Genomic DNA, 7,417 nt, shown 5'->3' with positions numbered 1-7,417 from the left:
ATTTTTTTTTTAAAATATATAAAAAAATTAAACGGGCCGTGCCGTATCGGCTCACGTGCCCAGCCTTCAGCCCCAGGCACGGCCCGAGGCATATGCCGCGTGCCTGGCACGGACCCGTTTAAGTCGTGTCGTGTGTGGCCCATGGCGGACCGTGTCGGCGGGCTCGCGGGCCGGCCTGTTTAGCCGGGTCCGTTTGGCCAGCTATGTGTTGTTGTAGAATAAAGAGAGTGTTATCTTCCCGAAAAGCCACTGGCCATAGATATATGACTGCAGCCATGATAGAAAGACTCGGGGTTCCAGATTGGGCATTGGAACAAAATGGGTGAAGGTGGAGGAGGGTTGGGAGAAACCAAATTTAACATATTGATATAAAAAAAACCAAAACTAACATATGACGAGGAAGGAAAGTACAAAAGATGCGTGGGTAAAGGAAGGAAAGCAAAAAAAAAAGATTGAGTTGGGATATTGATCGAAACTGGTAAATTCTGATTTGTTTCGGTTTAAGTTGAACCGATGAGGGCGGGTGCGGGCATGCACAAATCGATACAAAATAAACCGATGGAGAGGGGTGGAGAGGTGAACAAATGACACAAACAACTACAAAAGGGGAAGAAGCCGATGCGTCGGGGCGATGGTGGGATGTGGAGGCAAAAACAGATCGTGTATGCAAAAATAAACCGTGCGTACCGTACTAACAACTCCCCTTTTAGTGATAGAGATATATGCAGTTCGATAAGATAAAAATTGTAATTTCGGTAAGATAAGAAATATTTCATTTTTGTTGCATTAGGAAAGTTCTAATTGTCATTTAATAGTAGAGAGAATGATAACAATAAATGGCAGCACAATGAGGAATATTTTATTTTGTTTTAGAAGGTTATCGAGAAAAATCTTCTATTTGTATGCAAGGTGATCTCACATATATGCTATGATTTTTGAATTCCAAATTAGCTATTATTTACATGATTAAACTGAATCAATGCCTGCCAAAGCAAGCACAAAACAAGATCTTCCCCTTTAATGGTGGATTTGTTTTGTTGATAAGAGGGAGAAAATAAACCAATGGGAGGGTGGTGGGAAATGGGACGGAAAAAACGTGCGTACCACACTACCAACTAACCCATTAGGAGTACACTTTTTTACTTATCCAACAACTGGAAAAAAGGAAATAGTCAGAGGGAACATTCAAGAGGATCAAGCGATAAATTAAAAGTTACGTCTAACCTTTCTCTGGTTTATTTTCTTGGTTTTCATATGCCTATGATGAGGCAACACAACATCTAGAAATTAAAGGGTCATGTATTAAGTTCTACGAGGCTCTGATCAAAGAATAACTATTTAGAATTTATTGTACACACAATCAACCAAAAGAAAAAGATGAGCCTTGACACCCTAAATGAAATCTAATAATGATTTTGAAATTGTTGCAATCTGAACATTGACCTGCAAACACTATGTTCAGGTTACAAGATAAAATCACCATGTATATGAATAAGCATCAAGTTAACCATGGTAGGCAAGAAGTTGTAACACAACGTGCAAGAAGGATCATATCACTACTACGGAAAACCCTAGTAGTAGTGCGGGTAAAAGACATAGGAGTAGCGCGAGGTGTCGTGCTACTGCTAGCTCGCTACAGCTAACTTTTAGCAGTAGCGCTGGTTGACCCGTGCTACTGCTATGTGTAGTTAGCAGTAGCTGGTTTTACGGAACCGCGCAACTCCTAATAGCTGCAGCGGCAATTTGAGGCACGCTACTGATAAGAGCTCGCTGCTGCTAAAACATACCCCGCACTACTGTTCTTAGTTTCTGATATTTTTTTCTGCTACACTTTCCTTTTTGTATTTTAACAGGTTTTATACAATAGTATCACAAAATCTAATCATACACATACAAATCTAATCATATCATACACATACAAATAGTCTCATAAAATCATGTCATCATCATAATTATTATCCAACACAAATGATGTCTCCCATCATCATCTCGACATAGCGATACAAGTTATGGCATGTCTCGAATACTTGCAACTACATTGTCATCCATCTAAACAATGATGTAAAAGAGAAGAGCTATCACCATGAGTGAGAGCGGAACTATGCAGTACATGAGGCGGCGGTTCTGATTCCTCTCTCGCGCTAGCGTCCACCTCAAGTAACTAGATTCTGCTTCTTATTTGCTATCAAACCCTTTATGGCTGGCGCTCGAGAACCCATCCACTTGAGCCTGACACTCAGGCCACTCATCGTACACTCGCGAAACCTTCCCTGTCTACAAGACATAGCACTTCTTCGCCATCAAGGATCTATGTACTTGTGAGAGATGCATCTTCATCAAGGGAATCAACAAAAATATGCAACACAATATAATTGAGCAACACAAAAAGAAAGGGTGTTAGCAAATAGATGCAACACATAGTACACATAATTAATCAGCGCAGGTTCATCGTACCCAAATTAATTAACTAGGGGTACGCAGGTCATCATGCACCCAAACTAACAAACTATATAGCGTTAAGCAAGTTCCGCAGGGACCGTTAACATCACAAAGAGTTTCATCGCTACATAAAGTACGAGTTCAATCGACACATCATCATCATCGACGTCGTCAATCATTACTGCAAGTTCCATCCATCTAGATCATCGAGGATGCACCCTAGCTTCTTGAACGGCCTCAGGTCCCAACGTTGTATGCGTAACGTTAGCTCGTGATATAGGGCCGTGGTGGAACAACCCCTTTTCTTTGATGACTTCTTTCATGATGATCGTTGCAATGTCCCACTGTATGCATAAGAAGTTATCTGTGATTTTTTAATCCGGTTCTTCTCCTAAGGATTCTGTCCATTTTCGGATATGATAATTCTTTTTGGTTTTAATGCGAAGCTATTGGTGATCCCTTCTGAACTCCATCACAAGATGGATGAGGTAGAATTCATCGTTCCTGCTTGATGTTGGTTGATGCATGCATCAGAAGGTAGTTTTATCCGAGAAACCCGACATGCTCTTCCTTTGTTTTCTGATCTCGAGGTGGCCACCCCTCAGGCTGAAGCCGTGGAGAGAATCATCGAGAATACCCATTATGTGGGTGTAGTCCTTCTTCTCATAGTTTCTAGACACGTTGAAATAGTCCGCATGGGAGACTTGCGGGAACAGAACGATATGGACGGTGCGCCCATTGTTGTGGGAAAAAGAAAACACCTCAAATTATTCTCCATATGAGGGAGAAGGAATGATTTAAATGTACAAAAAGGGTTGTCTGACAATGACTTACATTGGATGATAAGGCAGGAGAACCATTTCCTTGTCCTTATTTGTTAACATGAAGTTTGCGATGTAGTTTCTAGGAGTTTTATGCTCAAAGTCACCGAGACTCAAGAAGGTCTCATACATCTAGTATGGATCTGCCACACAGATTTGCGAGCTTTGTTCTCTCGTGACGGCAAAGCTCATATGTAGTGCAAAAAGGCGAATGATTGTAAAACCAATTCGCCTCGTGAGAAACATCTCGAAGATATAATCAAACCACAGGAAGAACACTTCCATGGACAGTCTGTCGATTTAGCGCTTCCCCTGAGGCACACGAACCGCGTATAGCAGATATCCTAGATCCCGCGAGGCGAGAAGGCTTATCTCAGTTGAGAGCACATGGTCGTGCTGTCTCCTGATATCCTCTGATATGCCTTCTAGCGGACCCGACGGTAGGATCAACTCGCCCACGACATGGAACATCGCTGCACCTTTGATCGGTAGACGGTCTTCAAAATCGGTCGATGGATCCAACTGGCTGCTAGAAGCTTTGGCAGTTGCTATGGCGACAGCGAGGCTCTCTTCGGCGATCTCTTCCTCTCTTGTTTCATGGGTTCACCTTCCAAACACTTCCTTAACCATGCCACTAGTGTTATCGGGCTAAGCACTGTACGACCCTCGGCTAGTTGACACTGCGTTGAGGCGTCATCTGGAGGCGTGTCCTGTGAGGATTGCATGAAGAGAGACTTCTTGAAGTCAACCCTAGGACGTTCCTACCCGGGCATATCATCCATCTCCAATTCCGCATGCTAACACCCCGAGTCATATGGCTGACTCATCATTTCTCCGTCCTCGTTGAGGAACAAAAGAGGTTCCTCCTCGTCCATTCTTTGTTATATGGGGCGATTACGTCATCCACTATTGTACCCCCTTCCTTGCGTCATCCAAGGCTCTCACCTGACACTACAGGAACTGGTAGTTGAGTAGACGGGGTGGTGGTGTTCGTACCTACTTGATGATGTGTGGTTATTGGTGTGCTCTCGGTCACCTCCATACGAAGAAGATTCTTCGCCCACAACAGCATCCAACCCTTGCAATCTCCAAGCCGAATCGGGGTCTCGTCCTCCTCCCCCCGAGCCGTACTAGAGGAGGCAAATCCTTGTGGCACGCTTTCACACTCGAAAAGCTAACCCGGAAGTTGCCAACGGGGATCAGCTGGCCGTGGTATGTGATTTCCAAGGGCTTAATTATCACTGCCTTTCCCACGTCCACCTTCTCGCCTTTGATCACGTAGAGTACGATGCACGGGGTTTCGTCGGCCTGCAAATACATGTTTGCGGTGTAAAACATCCGAAAGGCAACAAAAATAGAAGATTGTAGATATATGTTGGTGCGACGGGTAATTACCGTAAGGGCGTCGAGGTTAGCGAAAGGCGAAGGACTGACTAGCACGCTAGAGATAGAGGATGGGCTGCTATGAGCGGGTGCTGGTACGGGTGCGGGAGCAGGTGCGGTTGCGAGAGCAGGTGATTGTGCGGTTGTGATGTTCACCGAGTTCTTCGGATGAAGCTGGGCATGTGAAAATCATGTGTCGTCTTGTCTGGATTTTCCTTCTCCTAGTTGATGACATCCGGGATCAAGTTAGTTGTGAAATCATTTCTGCATGCAGCTACAACTGCATCGAATGCTTGCCGGAGAAACTCATGTTTGGCCTAAGCTACTTTTTCCTCGTCCTCAACTGCTTTTTTCTTGATCGCAAGTTTTACCTTCTCGTTGATGTCCACCTGACTGAACTTCTTTTTCTTCTTCTTGGCCTCTGGGCCCTCGTTGTAATAGAATTTCCATGTGGCGCCGTCTCTAACGCCGTGCACACGTCCATATTGCGGCCGCTGGTATAAAGGGAGTCCCTTCAGTTTGTTCAAGGGCCGGTTTAGAGGGGTGTCCCACTTGGGCCTGCTCGACGAAGAGTCGCTTTCGGCCGCAAACCTGTGTTGCTTCTCGTGCAAAAGGAACGTGAACTGTTTATGAATGTGTAGTCAACTTTATCACAAGCTAAGTGTAAGGTGGTAAAAGAATAATTACGAGTATTCTAAACAATTTCCTTGTGATCAGGTCCATGTAAAAAAACCTTGTTTTCCTTTTCCCACTTGTGTCGGGCCCTGATGAAGTTACACTCCAACGGGTCGATGAATTGTGCGAAGGGGTCTAGGATCCCCACGGCTTCACGTTCTGCGCCCTCCGTATCCCATATGGGCTTTTTGTCAAGGTAGACACGGCTTCCGAGGCGTTGGTTCCTTGTGTTCCTTTGATGAAGCTCCTTGTATTGCTCAAACTTAGCCTTGGCTACGTTCGTAGCGCAAGTGTCCTTGAAATTTTTGAACTCCTCTTTTGTAAGTGCCAGATTTTCCTCCAAAATCTTGGACAGGGGTTCATCAGCCTCAATAGCTTGTTTCACCCTCCGTTTCTAGGAGGCCAAATCATTGTTGAACATGCCCATGGCATGGTTGTTAATATTTTTCATGGCAGGATCTTTCCATGGGTCTTCGGTGTCCTTATCCCGACTTGGGAACTTGAATCTCTTGTGGAACTTCGTTAGGATCAAGTGATCCATATTTGGCTTACTTCTTAAGTCATTGTCGTTGATGCTCGCAGTTTCCCATAGGAAGCATCCGACTTGGTTCTCGTAGAACTTGCGAGCTTCAGCGGACTCTAATGGATCAAATTTACCGGTCCATCTTTGTGACCAGGAGTCTTCCAATGCGTGTTTGTTAGGTTTTCGTGTCCTCTAGTGCTTCCGCTTCTTCTTTTCATTAGCGGCTTTGGCACTGGTACCTTCTATGCCAGTCTCGGCACCACCATCATTGCCCGTGCCATCGGTGTTGATGTCGGCGCCAGTACCATCATCATCAAGGGCGTTGTGCAAACCTTGACTGTGCTGGCTAGACAAAAAGTCAAGGTAGTCATGTTCACGGTCATATTGTATGTAATGTGCAGCGTGGTCAGAAGCCCCGGTTTCTTCATTGTTCGACATGTTTCCTACGATTTAGTATACTTGTTTAATTCTTAAACTATAATAAAATAAAAAATGACATAAAAAGGTCTATGGTTTGCCGTAATGTCGTTTCATTCCTGTCATAGCAAATCCCGAGCACTCGATATGCCTACTTTCTCACACAAGTCATGTCGAAATTCACGGAAATTTTGCCATGACCTTTGCTCAGAAGGTGACATATCGAGCGGCTGTAATTTGCCGAAACGGAAATGAATCAACATTCCAGCAAAACATAGGCCACTCCGATCGTTACCATCATTTCCAAATATCACATGTCTACATATCACAAGTCCACTTCAAATTTGCATATAAAAGGAAGGAAAAAATAGAACTTGAAGAAAAGTACAAGCTAGCTAGTGGAGTGCAAGAAGTACTTTTTCTTCACAATAATTGAAACTAAATTCAACACTTACAAAATTTGATACTAAACTCAGCAATTGTCAAATTTCATATAGGGTTCATGTGACATCCTCAGCTTTTGCTACAGTAAGCATTGTAATTAAGATACAGTAATGACCATGATGAGTGCATAATTATTTTGCTAAGCAAGCAATGATCAAGTTGAAATTCATATCTTATTTCGAATTCCATTATAAGAGGGCTTGGATTTTTGTTGAGATAAAATACTTCCTCAATCATAATAATAAAAATGTTGCATCATTGTGGAATAAACCAAAACAAATATTGTTAAGGAAAACAACATCACCAAGCTAATGGTGTGGACCCCACCTTAAAGAAAACAGAGCCTTATAGCAATTTAAAAGGGGATTTAATTCAAATTTAAAATGGCAACAACTTCTAAAAACCCCCAAAATATTTGTGGCCATGTAGAATAATGCATTATGTTTATTGGACCAAGTCACACATTTTTTTACTAAATGGAATTAATGCTAGAAAGACATAAAACAAAACCTGTAAAATAAAAACAGAAAAGAAAAAAGAAAAAAGAAACAAAAAGAACAAGAAAACCCTGTTGGGCCGGCCCCAACTGGCCCAGCCCCTTGGGTATATCTACCCCTCCCAACCCTAGTCCACACCCGACTCCCCACTTCCTCCCACCACGCCGCCACCCTCCCTGGCCCCGTCGCGCCCATACCCCGCTCCCGTCGCTAGCGCC

The sequence above is a fragment of the Hordeum vulgare genome, chromosome 1H (assembly GCF_904849725.1).
Source record: "Hordeum vulgare subsp. vulgare chromosome 1H, MorexV3_pseudomolecules_assembly, whole genome shotgun sequence".
NCBI lineage: Eukaryota > Viridiplantae > Streptophyta > Magnoliopsida > Poales > Poaceae > Hordeum > Hordeum vulgare.
This window is presented reverse-complemented; position numbering follows the sequence as displayed.